Source organism: Grammomys surdaster, unplaced genomic scaffold, assembly GCF_004785775.1.
Source record: "Grammomys surdaster isolate TR1022 unplaced genomic scaffold, NIH_TR_1.0 208, whole genome shotgun sequence".
Lineage (NCBI taxonomy): Eukaryota > Metazoa > Chordata > Mammalia > Rodentia > Muridae > Grammomys > Grammomys surdaster.
The window spans coordinates 5079246-5095254 of NW_021604653.1; positions in this window are offsets into that span (position 1 = coordinate 5079246).

The window sequence follows — 16009 nt, forward strand, 5'->3', positions numbered from 1 at the left end:
TATATATATATATATATATATATATATATATTGCCTTAAGTATGTAAAATACAAAGAGAAAATACTTGATTTTTTTTTTATTTTTAGTCTGTTGTGGTAGCGGATAGATGGCTCTAAATTTCAGAAGAAAATTAAGTAACCATTCCCTAAGGAATAGGCATCCTTACTAAACATTTTTCTTTAGCCTGGCTGTGGATCTCCTTGGTAATTTTACTTGTAATATAAATAACTGTACACTTGTGAAACAAATTTAGAGTTGTGAAAGCTGGCTGCATTACTTTTAAACTTTGTCACTGTCTTTCTAATAAAATTATATATTTACAAATAAACATTTGGTGATAGTGTGTCAACTTTGAAACAATTAAGTGCCAGAAACGAGGAAAGAAGACTCTTGAAATGAGGAAATCTACTTTTAGATACAGAACATGTCTCAAATAGGTAGGTCACATGGCAAAAGTAATATGTGAATTCGGAAAAGGAACTCGGAGGAAGAGGCTGCAGAACGGGGAGGGAGGAAAGAGTATGAAGGCGACATACTTAGAATGTACACGTACAAAATCAGCATTACAGAAAAGTAAAGAGAATGCCACAGAAGTCAAGTTCCCAAGAGACGGCACTGAAGACACAAATATTTATCCATGCCGGAAGTCAGGACGCTGTTCTGTTTATGTTTCTGTCTGTATATAGATGCCCATGGGTGTACAGATACATGCATGTGCCTGTTTTTGTGAAACCAGGGACTGATGGCTGGACTTCTTTTATGATTGTTTTCCACGTTATTTTCCTGAGACACTGTAGTCTCTCACTACACCTGGAATTCCAAGTTTGGTAATTGGTAATGTGGCCAACTCGTTACAAGCCCTTGAAATTTGCCTCTGCCTCTCTGCCTCCTGCCTCCTGCCTCTCTGCCTCCTGCCTCCTGCCCCTCTGCCCCTCTGCCCCTCTGCCCCTCTGCCCCTCTGCCCCTCTGCCCCTCTGCCCCTCTGCCCCTCTGCCCCTCTGCCCTCTGCCCCTCTGCCCCTCTGCCCCTCTGCCCCTCTCCGCCTCTGCCTCTCTGCTCTGCCTCTCCACCTCTCTGCCTCTGCCTAAAACACAATAATACATGACTTCTAGACATCAAACATGGGTCATCATAAATCATTTCCTAGCTCTACGGTCCTCAATTTTTTTTATTCAATTTCAATCTTTTTTCTTTTTCTTTATTCTTCTCTCATACAATACATACAACCTGACTGCAGTCTCCTATCCTGTCCCTCCACTCTTCCCATTTCCCCTCATCTAGATTCACTGCTCCTCTGTTTCCTTTCACAAAAGAGCAGGCCTCCTAGGGATTATCAATCAAACATGACATAATAGGATGCACAAGACAAGGCACAAACCCTCATATCCAGATTGGCAAACCAGTAGGAGGAGAGGGTTTCCAAGAGCAGACAAAAGAGTCAGAGCCCACTGTAAGGAGTCCCACAAACATGGTAAGATAAAGAGCCATAGAATGTATGCAGTGGATCTAGTGCATACAGGCTCTGTGATTGCTGCTTGAGACTCTGTGAGCCCCTTGTCCATCCCGCTATATTGATTATATGGACAGTATTCTCCTGTTATACTTGACCCTGTTGGCTCCTGCAACACTGTCTCCCTGTCTTCCCCAGCATTCCCCTGTCATTCCCCAGGCTCCAAGTAATGTTTGGGTATGAATCTCTACATCTGTTCCCATTAGCTGTCAGAGACAGCTTCTTTGTAGAATGTACTTAGGCAATAGTGGCTCAGAGTTTGTGAGATTGGACAACCAATGACTTATCTAACTTGAGACCCAAGCTACCAGATAGAACTCATGAACAATAAGTGGTCCTGAGTGGCCAGGAACTGGAAGATGAATAGCTCAGAGACCTAGGGTAGTACCAAACACAACTGACCAAAAGGAAAAAAACTCAAGGAAATTATGTCTAAAGGTATTCTGTTATGCTCATAGGTCATCATCATCTGATTAATATTTTTAAGTGAATGAATTGTTCCTTCCAAGGAGAGTAAGGAACACTTAACTGTTTCTAATGTGTTTATGTATATGTCTGTGTGTGGGGTTTAGATATTAATATTGGGTACCATCAATATGTGGATCAAAAACTAACACCTAAAACCAAAGCAGTGAAGATATTCCAAGTTTAATTCCTGTTGGACACTGTGACAAACCTTATCAGTTTTACAACTTCCTTGTCAGTGTTTCCTCATCTGTGTTATGTCTTAGAAAAAATAAATTTAGGAAAATATACAATGTACTGGATTTAGACTCTATTTATATAGCATTCTTGTAGGATAGTGGGGGGTGATTAGGTGTGTCTTTGTTTCTATGCTTGAACATGTGTCTGCATGTGTGGTAATTACTGGACTACTTAAGGACTCTTGCTTTCTTCTGCCAACAATGGGTTCCTGACATCAAACTAAGGTCTTCTGGGTGAAATGCTTCTTTACCTTCTAAGCCACTCATGTGTGTGTCTTTTAAAGGGAAGGTTTAAAATGTTTCATTATGTAACTGTTGAGATAGCCAGGTACTTGACCTTTCATTCCAATTTTTATACATGTTAGATTTCTGAGACAGCATGAAGAGGCAGGAGACAGAAAGAGAGCAGCGTCTGATCTTCAGCAGAGTGAGGAGCAGCCTCTCTCCCATGAGAAAGGAGAGGTCTGCCAGTGGAAAAAGGTGTCTGGGACCTTCTCAGTGGGAGTGAGGGGCTTGTGAAAGAAGAAACTATTACAGTCATAGTGGAGTACATGTAGATCTGTAGTTTCTCCTATCTGAAACTGTTTGCCCAAAGTGAGCCAGACACTCTTGAAAGAGAGACCTTCTCAAGTGAGCCAGATATTTTTGAGAGATAGACCTTCTCAAAGAATTGTCTCAGCAAACAATCCATTCTGGGATAGATTTAGCAAGGGATAATGTTTAGCAAGGTCTTCTATAATCTCATAGGAGTTCTGTTTAACAATACAGATACTGTATCAATACAGATTTTAGTTTTATGTGACACTAATACCCAATTCTATTATGGGTCCATTTTGAGCATATTTCATCTATGTGATATTGCCAGTAATAACATATTTACTATTTAGTACACATTTATGATGACACATGGTGATGAGTGACTAAGTATTCCTGGGGCAGAAGAGATGGCTCAGTAGTTAAAAGCATGTGTTGTAATTGCAGAAAAATGGAATTTGGCTCTCATCACCCTGTCACTCTAGCCACAGAAGATCTGATGCACTCTTTGACCTTGTTGGCATCTTATGCATGTGTGGCACACATGAGTACAGAGACACATACACATTAGTAAAAATAAACATAATAATCTTAAAGATAAGCCCAAATGTTCTTTGTCTATTGAAGGAATTTTTTATTTGTCTTTTCAGTTCTGGCTTTCAACAGAAAATATACTGGGAAAAACATTGCTCCAAGAAGCCCTGGCTTGGCTCCTGACAGTTGGAAAATGTAGTTGGATTTATAGCAGCATCCTGACCTTGGTACATTGCACACTTTAAGATTCTGAAAGACCATAAGTAAATACCACCTTAGTCACAATTTTTCTGAGTGAGTTTCATAACAAGTTTGAATGTTGTAGTCTAGCATTAAAGGCAAGATAGGATCTTAAGGCTGAGAAAGCATTAATTAGTAATCACAAAATTGTATCTTCTTAAACTGACAAGTTCTGGAAAAGGAACAGAGTCATGAGAATTTTAACAGCAAGATAGGAGGAGCTAATCTGGGGAGTAGAAGAGTTTTCTAATAAATCATGCCTGAGTAGGAGGGTGTTTTGGGAAAGGAAATGTAAAGCCCCACAATACAAAGTTTGGGTGTATGTGCATGCCTACTGAAGACAGAAAGTGTCTAATCTCCTTCACTTAGAATTGGCGGTGGTTGTGGTTACCCTATATGCCTGGTACCTGAACCGAAGTCCTCTACGAGAGCAGTATAACCTATTAATCACTGATCAATCTCTTGTCCTTGAAGTCTTTTGTCATTTGACAATGCTAACACTTTTGTATATGTGAATCATAGGAAGATGATTGGAAAATTATATTGTTGGGAACAAGCAAAGGAAACATTCTGAGTACTACCATTTCATTTTCAGACTCCATTTAATCATAAGGAGAAATAAAATTCAAAGTCCCAGGCCCTAGAAGAGCTGGGGACTTCCGAATAGCTAAACAGCTTCTATTTTTGGAAACAGTTATCTGAGTCCAGACATCTCAAGGACACCTTCTCTATTTTGCTGGTAGGTTCAAACTAAGTTCATTTTCTTAGGCCCAGGAACCAACACTTAACCTGACTGATGGAAACTCACTTACTTAGCCTGTTATGTCAATATATGATTGGACAATGCTACAGCCCACCATGTCCCCCTCACTTTTATGATGTCATCATTTAAAGATGATGTACAATGTTGCTTCAGAGGTCAAAAATCAGACCCTGAGTCTAATCTGAAGCCATGATAGATAAGTAGAAGCTTAACTACAATAAATTTTTGTCATCTACATTGACCTGGTATTTGAATTATTTTTGATTGAATCAGATCCTACAGCAACATAGGTTCTAATTTCCAGTCTTGAATTCTGGAATATGAGAAGCTTTTGTAATTGAGTACCTAGAGGTTGGTGCTGATAGTGGGTAGTTGAAAGCAAGAAAGGGCATTAAATGTAGAATTTCAGGAATCTGCTTCAAGGCATTAGCCAACAAAAAGCCATAAGTAGGTGGAGATCAGTCATATTCTAATAGATATAAAATTACATATTTTAGTGGGAAAAACTCCATTCTATGCGCAGGAGGCTGTGAACTATATAAGAATGAAGAACAGCAGCTAAGCAGCAAGCAAACAGGTAGTAAAGGCATATATCTGTTGTTAATACCACAAGGTGAGAAGTAGACCACCATCTCAAATTTTGAGTCAAATTTGAAGCAAGCTTTCTTAAATACAGACCAGGACAATGATCATTAGCCAGTTCCATACCTGGAGCTTTCAGAAAGTAGCCACGGATTGTATTAGTTAATCAGTTGCTTATAAAGGCAAACCCCTCCAGGCTACATCTTTCCTGCTGTCATCTAATCAAGGGCAGGCATACACTCTGACGTGCTTCCTGACTACTTACCTCCCACCTATCTGTCATCAAGCACATCCTGTGCAATTCAGGCAGCCAATGTTGTTTACAAAAAATGAAAACACTTAGCTTGTTATCTTACATGAACAACAAGTGTGCTTTACAGGTAAGACTCATATTTTGTTGTATGGCTCTCTAAAGCACAGTAATTTAAATTTTAAACATAACTTTAACCCTCACAATTCTCTCTGCCTTTGACTATGGATGTGATATAAAAAGCTTTCTCAAGCTCCTGCCTCTTTGACTTTCATGCAATGATGGACCAAAGCCTGGAATTGTGAATCACATAATCCTTTTCTTCCTATATGTTGCTTTTGGCCAACATATTTTATCACAGAAAGAGATATGAAACTGGAAAAGATTTCCAGTTTGCCTACTCTGATGCTTTTTTTCCTCTAACTCAAATAATTTACTCTCTAGTTTTTTTCCGGGTTTGTTTTATCATTCTTTTATCCATGGAACCAAGAATCTGCAAGAGGCAGTCTGACTCTCAGGGACAAATTCACTAATTATGTATTTTTCCTCAACTCATCTAGAATTCAGGCCCTTTTTTGTCTAGTGTCTTATATCAACAGACTTATTCAAAGGCAAAGTTTTGATCTTTAAAACAACTCTGTGAATTCTGTTAACTTGAAATAACAGTGTCCTATTGTACAATTTCTCACCATCAAAAGACCACCCGACAGACAGCCAAGTGAGATGGAGCAGAATCCATAATTGCACACTAAGCTAATCGCATTCCTTACACACTTCCCTGACCACTATGCAGCATTTGAATGAACATCATGCCTTCTTCCAACAGCGCCACTTCCTGTTTTTATTAAGTGATATATTGTCTTAATTGTCAACCCTATACTATTAACTGAAGATTAAAACTCAAGGGATGTGCCTGCCTAACATTGTTTGGAGATGCAAGTCAAGTTTATATAAGAAGATATCCTCAACAAACCATTAAATGTGGTTCTCAACTCAGGGGCTGGAACCCTTCACTAACCTAAATATTATGCCATGTAAAAAAATATAAGTTAAATAAAACAAGTGTTATTTACTAACAATAGTAATTGGGGTAACCATTGAAGCATCTGCACAAGATCAATGCACTCTACGTTCTGACATGGGCCAGGCTAGGATTTCAAGCCCACACCCGTTTCTGAAGAGCTACTGTAGCTGATGGCTACTGAGTAATGAAGACCATCTCCTAAGTGATGTAGGGCCATCTCTTCACAGGGGGTAATATAAGGAAATGCAAACAATGTCTCTACCTTTAGGTGGAAGCATGCTATCTTCTCTTCCCTTCCCTTTCTCTGCCTTTCCCTTCCCTTTCCCTTTCCATTTCTCTTTCCCTTTCCCTTTCCCTTTCCCTCCCCTCCCCTCCCCATCCCCCCCCTCTCCTCTCCTTTCCTTTTCTTTTCATGGTTAATGAGGCATGTCAAAGACCTGCCTAGGGAATGAACCACCCCTGGGATAGCAGATTCCCTTAAGATAATGCATTTCTCCTCCTCAGAATTCCTGCTCTGTAGTTGGAGTCCCTAAATCCAAAACACCCACAACCCTCTCCCCATGATGATTGGCTAGGTCAGCTTGGCTTGCTGAGGCCTAACTCAGAAAAATTGCTTTCTCCTCTTCTGAATTTTTTCTTTTGAGTGCTGTCCAAATCACAACTATGGTTTAGAAACTCTTGCATCCACTGCAAGTGCCTGACCTCCATGCTGCCTTATCTCAAGCAAGCCACAAGATGACCACCAGCACATCCAACATGCAATAAGTAAATAAAAGTAAAATATTTTGTTAAGATGAGAAATGGTAAATGTTGATTGACAAAAAAATTAGAGAAAAATATATTTTGGAAATCAAGACAGACTGATTTTAAATGAGATAGTGAGGAAACAACAGAAAAGGGGACCAGTAAATGAGATCTGACCCAGACATGTAGGCCATGTAGATCAGTGTCTGGGAAGATACTACATAGGTAAAGGGAAGAGAAGGTTCAAAGGACAAATAAAAAGAGAGATGGGACTGTTCACTTGATAGAGGAGTGATGGAAGAATACAGGCAGATAGGGTAAAAGAATGGCTTCCTAAGCTGGCTAGTTCCTAAGGTGGCTACTTCCTTTCTCATGAGAAAGGCTATGAGAAGGAAAAAGTCTACTTAGACACAAACACTTGAGGATGGCTGTAAGAAGAACAAGAGAAAACAGAACCCCACCCCCCACTGGGCAGACCAGGACTTGGTTTTGCTTCCTATCTGTGACATATGTCAGCCTTCATCAATCAACATTTTTGTATCTGAGTGCTCTCATTTGGTTGTTTCCTTGTCCATTATTTGTTTTGTTGTCTCTACCAGACAGTGAATTCTTTGCCTGTTCTCCAGAATGAAGTCAGCTAACCTCACACCCCTACAACAATAATAATGTCATATAAAGAACTTGTAAATCAACGACTCTTGGGCTGTAACCACCCGACTTGCTTCATTGGTGAATTCTCAAAAGACCCAAAAGTTGTGTCTTTCAAGTATTTCAAATATCAAAATGGTAAGAGATCCAGGCTCTGTGATTAAATGGTAACCCTTGAACACTGGTCCTCTTGTTGCACTCCTATTCTAAGAAACTGTGACAGCCACCAGGAAGAACTAGGTCCAGGATGTTCAAAATGGAGGAAGTTCCCCTCCCATACTTGATCTGTGCAAGGGGTGCTCTCTGATGGAGAGACTGGGATATCCTTGTTTTTGGAAACTATCTTCCACTGGGTGAAATTGTTAGGAGAGAAGGAAGGTGTTGGACCTAATTAAGAGGCTTGGGATTGGTGAGAGAGATCAACATGTACTGTGTACATGTGCAAAATTGTCAAAGAACAAATATTAATTAAATTTTTTTCATGATGGGTGTGAAGAGGTACAACACTAAGTCCATATACCATGTCTGCATCCATGTACGCATTGCCATCTTCACCACCTGTAGTCCTGGAAATCTGGAAGACAAAAGACAAAGAAGTTCAAACAACAACTTTCAGGAGTTGATTCTCTCCTTTTATAATGTGGGTTCTGAGGACAGAACACCTGTGCCTTTATGCACTGAGCTATCTCATCAGCTGAAATGTTAGAAATGTTTTAACTTCATGTGTTTAGGATACTAGGAAATAACATTTATGCATATGTGTATATGGTTGCCTGTGCATATGTATGCACATGTGTGTGTAGAGCTTAGATGTGAACCTCCATATGTGCCATCCCTTTTGGATTTTGAGACAGGGTCTTTCACTGGCCTGGATCTTATGAGTTAGACTAGGCTGATTGGCCAGAAAGCCGTAAGAATCTGTTCACCTCTTGATTGCAGGATTTATAAGTATGCACTACCATGTTTATTCTCTTATTATCATTGTTTATGATGTGGGTTCTGTGAGTCAAACTTGGGTTGTCATGCTTACAATAAAAATACCTTTTAGACTATCTCTTCACCTCTGGATATAACATTTATTTCTAGCAGATATACAAATTGTAAAAAGAATTACAACTTTTTATTTCTTTACCATGCTTTCTCATCCCCTGTAAATTCTATACATCCATCCATGTAAGCAGTTTGTTCTTTAGATGTTGGTTCTGAGGTTTGAAACCGGGACGTTCTAGGTGCTAGGCAAACACATTTTTAAAAAAATTGAATATTTTATTTATTTACATTTCAAATGTTATCCCCTTTCCTGGTTTGCCCTCTGCAAACCTCTATCATATCCCCCATCCCTCTGCTTCTACGAGGATGTTCTCCCACCCACCCACCCACCCACTCCTGTCTCACTGCCCTACCATTCCTCAACACTGGGCACCAAGCCTTCATAAGACCAAGGGCCTCCCCTCCCATTGATGCCAGATAAGGCTCCTTCAGCTCTTTTAGTCTTTCTACTAACTCCTCCATTGAGGTCTCTGCAATCAGTCCAATGATTGGCTTCAAGCATCCACATCTGTATTGGTCAGGATCTGGCAAAGCCTATCAGGAGACATCTATAACAGGCTCCTGTCAGCAAGCACTTCTTGACATCCACAATAGTGTCTGGAATTGGTGTCTGCATGTGTGATGGATCCCTAGGTGGGGCAGTCTCTGCATGGCTTTTCCTTCAGTCTCTGCTCAATTCTTTGTCCCTGTATTTCTTTTAGACAGGAGCAATAATAGGTTAAAATTTTGGAGATAAGTGGGTGAATCATCCAGTAGGAAAAAGAGCATTTTCAACAAATGGTGCTGGTTCAACTGGCAGTCAACATGTAGAAGAATGAAAATTGATCCATTCTTAATCTCCCTAGGCAAACACTCTTAATACGCTATTTCTCTGCCCATGGGACCTCACTATATAGTTCATACAGGCCTTAGACCTCTCCTCCTCTGCTTTCCAGAACAGAGGTTACAAGAGTTTGAGCCCTTGTAACTGTCTACTCCAAATATATTATTTAATTTTATGACTTCATATCAACCTTTGGAACTTGAAGGGTCTCAATATCCAGGTATCTGTACCATTCAAAGTACTGTTTAGGAACTAACAGCATCATCATCATCTAGCAACTTGTTAGGAATGGATTACTTCTACCCTAATGAATCCATGCTTCCAACTCTCTTGCTGGGCATCATTCCAGCATACTGACTCATTTTGCTACTTCTGGCAAAGGGTTTCCTTTTGTTGTTCTTCTGTCTTCCTTCTTCTGTCCCAGTTAATTATTTTCCTCTCCTTTTCCTTATATTTCATGGTCTGTATCAATGCTAGCTGCTGAAATGGTAGCATAGGCAAGTATTGTTGCAATCTTTTGTTCATTTCCGTTTTGTCTTTCTCCTCTCAGTTGTCTCAAAATGAAGAGACATTGGAAATGTCACATAAAATAGTAGTCAAAACGATCAGCATTTAACAAAGCACATGTAGGCTAAGGGAAAGTTGTAAAAGGCCCCATCTCTTCTCAAACTTATCCCTTAGATTTCAAAGATTATATTGGTTGATTTTCCTTTGTTGTGGTAAAAATACCAGGACCAAAAACAACTTATAGAAGGAAGTATTTATTTTGGCCTAAGGCTGCAGAGAAAGAAGGTGGAGAAAGGATGGTGCTAGTGATAAGAAAGATATCCACATATAGGAAGCAAAAAGAGCAATCTGGAAGTAAGGCAAGGTTATAGACATTCAAAACTCATGACCAGTAACATAATGCTTCCATCTCTCAAAAATTACCCAACCTACAAAACCAGCACAATTGTGAACCATGTGTTCAAACATGTGAGTCTATGGGGAATATTTTTCACCCAAACTTCCTTAGACATATTATCAAATCAAAATAATCCCACCAACACACAAGTGATATACAGTATCCAATGTCAAGAAATATATTTGTTTTGTATCACAGTTTTTGTTTTGTTTATGTGTATGTTTGCTAGGGAAGCCTAGGTTTTCAGAGGGCTATGCCTTTAGGGGCCAGAAAATGACATTAGATCTCCTGAAGCTGGAATTACAGGTAAGTTTGTGCTACCTTTAAAAGTCAAACTCAGTTCTTTGGCAAGAGCATTGCATGCTCTTAGTCACTGAACCATCTCTCCTGCTCCTGTGTCTCAGTTTTCAAGTTATTTCTGTTAAAATTTCTGAAACTTAGAGTACTCAGTCAGTACCATACCAGTTTCAGTACCTAAGATCAATCCCCAGAAATTACTTAAGTCCAGAGTTGGTGCACAGCTGCAATGTAAAGGCTGAGGAGGAAGACAAAGAACAATCCCTGGGTCTTGCTGGATAGCCAGTCTCAACAAATTGATGAGTTCCAGGTTCAGTGAGAAACTGACTCACAAAGTAAGTGGAAAAATATTTGAGGATGGCATCTGATGTTGATTTCTGGCCCCCATACACATTCACACACATGTAGTCTTGAACACAGACATGTACATATATGTATGTACACACAGAAATCACACATATACACATGTGTACACACAAAGCTATGCATCTTGTACTGATGTGAATGAATTATAGTAGTCTCTCATTGTTTTCATTTGCTTTTGTGTTTTACAGTCTTTGGGACCATAAATATGTAAGTGATTGGGTGAAGTTTGCAGAGGAAGATATATATACAGCTACCTTGATGCAAATCATTTCTATGTAGTAATTGTTTAAAAATAAATGAGACAAATGACTAAATGAATATGATACCAAGTAAACTGAAATGATAAAATGTCGCTTATTTTTCAGTAATATGCTATTTCCTGAAAAGCAAGAATCTTGCACTAGAAAGATCACTTATTTAAAAATTAGGAGAGCTTGCCTAGTGAGATGGATCTTTGGATCAAGTAGTTTACCATCAAGCCTGATGTCCTGAGTTTCTGTTTCAGGTCAATAAGTTATCCTCTGACCTTCACACATGCAGTATGGGTGGGTTACACTCCCTAAACACATGAAAAAATACAATAGCAATGATAAAAGTATAAGTTATGAGAATTTAATCCTATCAAGTATTGCTAATATAGATGCCAGGAACAATAATTCCATGTATTATGCATTTTCCTGCAGATTACTGAAATCAGTCTTACAGTGGTTCCTTAGCTGACAGTGATAAATACAGCAGTATTCATGGAAGACAATGAGCCATAACTCATGATCATCTTTGTTTATCAGAAAGCTAGAGTTCTAAGGACTAGACATTAAGAAATGAAGTCCTTATAGCAAAATTCCATTATTCTTAATAACATCTCATCCCTAAGCAGACTAATGTGATTTTCATTGTTTTTTAATCAAAATCCATCAGATTATATGCACCACATCAAAGTATGCACAAGGCTTGAGAGAAACAGATTATCTGTTGACATCATTCCAGGCTACGCTTATCACTTACATCACCAAGTAAAATGGTAGAAACATCCTGTTAGGAATTCAAGACCTAACCATTTGGACATTTTTCACCTGCAAGAGAAAGATAACATTAATATACTCACTTTTGAAAATGTCATTGTACTACTTCATGAATGGTCTACATAATAACCACATTCCAGTCTCTGAAGATATACATACTGTCTCTGATCCTCTGTTGGCACCTACATTAGAAGACATATCTGCAGGAAAACAGCTCAGACTTTGAAAAATGCTAGCTTTGCTTCCTTCTGGCTCTTTCCAGTCCCTTTCCCTCTCTTTGTACTCTGAGTCTCCCCCCCCCAACATACACACTTCTGTCATATGTCTGGAAACAACAGGTTTTGGTGGCCTTTTTATATCCTTAAGTTCAAGCAGAAACCCAAGTCACTACTTACCAATAAATATGTCAGTCACTTGAATTTGAAATGCACACACATAGATTTGTTTGATATACATTGCCATACCCAGAAGGCACTGTTTGATTTCACACCATACCTGTGTAAGAACAGGCACCTTGTGGAATTTTCACACCCAAGAGTATGACCTTATGACTTTGCTTTATCAGTGTAGTTAGCAACTTCATAAGACTAGGAGAGATGGTGGATCCTAGAAAGGCATTTAAAAATAACACAATTTAGCAGAGGACAAATACATTTCTTTATAAAATATAGGATGGTCAGACTAATACACAGTAATCCCAGAAATGTTATGTCCTTTCTTGTGATCTGGCATGGAAATAATACTTTCCTTAGCCCATTACATTTTCTCCAGAAAAAGATGGGTTCTGGCCTCCAAAAGATTAAAGCCAATATTAATGTATTCATCTTTAAGTCATTGATATAACAAAACCAGCATCCCAAAAATAGCTGAATGTGTACACCTGTGATGCACATACATGCACATATGCACATGTGAAGAGGAATTTCGACATTAGCCCTGGAACACCTAATTTTGAGAAAATGGGTAGGCTTTTCAGTTCATGAAGTGCTTGCTTTGTAAGCACAAAGATATGTTTCCAACCAAGTTTGAGAGTACATGCTTGTATTCCCAGGGGTGGGAAAGCAGAGGCAAAAGTGTGTTCCATGTGAATGAACAATCTCCTATTCAAAAAATAAACTGTGGATAGTCCTTTAGAGACAACATCTGAAGTTGTTCTCTGTCCTCCATACATGAGTGCACACACACATGCACTGAAGCACTCATATCCACACATGTATATGCATATATGCTGATACCCCAGACCCATTAATATACACATGAACACACACATGTTTAACTTTGGACTGTACTACGTCAATACTTCCCTGCTCCCCATATTTATCTCATGACATAGGAGAATATCAAGTCCATATTGACTTGTCTCATTATTGCACTGTTCTCACAAAATTAAAGAACTATTACAAAATTATTACCATTGGCATAGGCTCTCTGATAAATTCTTGATTTTTTTATTCAAAGAAAATATGAAAAGAGTTATTAATGAGTATACAGAAGGCAGTGATGGTACTTACAATGAATTATTATTAGAAATATGAGTTAAGGAGAGCTAAGAAACTAAAATTATATTTATAGAAACCACCTAGTAAATTATTAAAGACACAAAAATGTTTGGGTATTTAAAATATATATCCATAAAATGTTTTAGAGTATCTTCAAATCTTCACATTTGAGCAAATGTCAATAATATATTTGCCATGAAATAAGCTGAACAGAACAGGTTGAATATCAACAGGATTTTCTTTTCATGGATCACTTTGATGGTGTGTCAATCTTGGTCTTCCATAGCTTTATCTGCCATTTTGCTGTGAATACCACATCACTTCCATTCTCACTACATTAAAATATATATATTTACAATCAACTGACCATAGTAACAATATTTATATTTATTTGTAAGGGGAAAACAATTTACCTCCTGTTGTGGTTGGAATGAGAATTGTCTCCATAGGCTCATGAATTTGAATACTTTTTCTTCCATTGGTGGTGGTGTTTTGGGAGGATTGCAGAATCTTCCAGGAGAGGAGCTTGTCTGAAGGAAGTACATCATTGAACTTTTAGTGTTAATAAATAGCTTTATCCCACCACTTGCATCCCACATATTCTTATTCCTGTACAAGAATACAGTACAATCATTCAGCCTTCTGTTTCTGCCACCTGCTACCATGCCCTGACCCATACTCAAAGCATGAGTCAAAATAAAGAATTGGCTTTAGAGAATTTCATTTCAGCAACAGAAAAGTAACTAATGCTGCTCCCGTCATCCTACAATATCTTCCACTTGTCGGATCCCAGCTTGCCCTGCACTGAGCTGAGACGCAGGCCTCCTTCCTTATACAGACTATAGGGTCTTCAATATCTTTTGAGAGTGGCACAGGGAAACGACTTCCTTATTTATTCATTTGTTATTTATTATTATTTATTATTTAGACTAGTGATCGTTCACTCACATGATTAACAGAATATACCTGTTCCCTGGGTAAGAATCTGCATACTATTGTGAACGGAAGTTTGAGTCTTTTTAAAAATTCCTCTTATGATGTATGAATTCTTGATCAGAATGTTTCTTTCTCCTTTAAAACCTAAGTATCACATATTTGTTTGGAGGGGATTGCTAAGGTGGCTCTGTAAGCATTCACTATGGAACAGGAGGAACCTGATTGCCAGAACCTACAAAAAGCATGCATGGCAGAAGACATCTGTAATCCCAGTGCTGTAAAGAAAAAAGATGATGCCTAGGTGAACACCTAGCCAAGCTGAACTGTGTGAAGTCTGGGTTCAGGACACATGAATCTCAAAGAAACCTGTTAGAGTAGTTGAGAAAAGCTTTTAACTTAATGATTCCTGGTCTCCACATGCACATCCATTCATATTCACATAGAGCTGGACATACATGTTCACAATCATTTAACAGGTATATATGCTACACACCAAAATGTGTTTTGAATAAAGGATTGATATTCTCCACGTAACATATTCTCCTTTTAAAATAATAAAAACCAAAAGCAACAGCAGAAACTACTGGCAAATTTCTGGGAAGTACACTCTGTGTGTCACCAGCAGTGTCTATTCTTAGAGTACTCCATTGCAAGTCAACCTACTGACCTGTGCTGATTGATAAATGATCATGAACCAAAAGAAAAGATTAGGGGATTATTTGGACTTGCTACACTGTGACAGCAAGGTATGCTATACAGAACATGAATTACACCTTACTAAGGCCTTGGTGACTTCATGTAAGGGATCTTAACTGCTGTAAGTGAAGCCACAGAAACACAGCTGCACAAAGGCACATTTACTAACCCCACTGCACAGTCAGATTTTAGAAGCTATCTGTGACAGGAGTTAATTCAGTAAGCCCCAGAAACTGGGGTCCTTAAGAACTTAACTCAATTTATACATTCACTACTCTGAGATGGAAAGTTAGTTTGAATCACAATTATAATCTGAATGTACTATAGCTAAAGTACACACATTAACTTTATTAATTCAATAGATGGGTGATTCTCAGTGATATCCTTTCTACATTTAAATTTACACCCACACACACACACATACACACACAGACACACATACTCACACACACACACACACACACAGACTCCTACCATAGCTAAAATGTGACACACATCAGGGAGTATGATCTGAGGATAATCAGGTGCATGACAATATCTACATATCATAGAACAGCAAGTTAATAGTGGCCAGCAGAGCTTTTTGTACACAAAGAAAGGAAATTGCTACGGTGAAGATAGCTCTGGTGGATAACAGAGAGGTGTGCAATATAAATTCTACAAGAGAATAACCCATTAGCAAGACAAGAGCTCATATGTCCTCTCCACCATTCCTCCTTCAATGAACCACTAGTCACCATGTTCTGTGGCCTTGGAATAAAATTGTTTTAACATTTTATGTTTTCTGCTTTTATTTGTTATCCCCACTGATGATAATTTTTCTGTTCTCTCTCTCTCTCTCTCTCTCTCTCTCTCTCTCTCTCTCTCTCTCTCTCTCTCTCT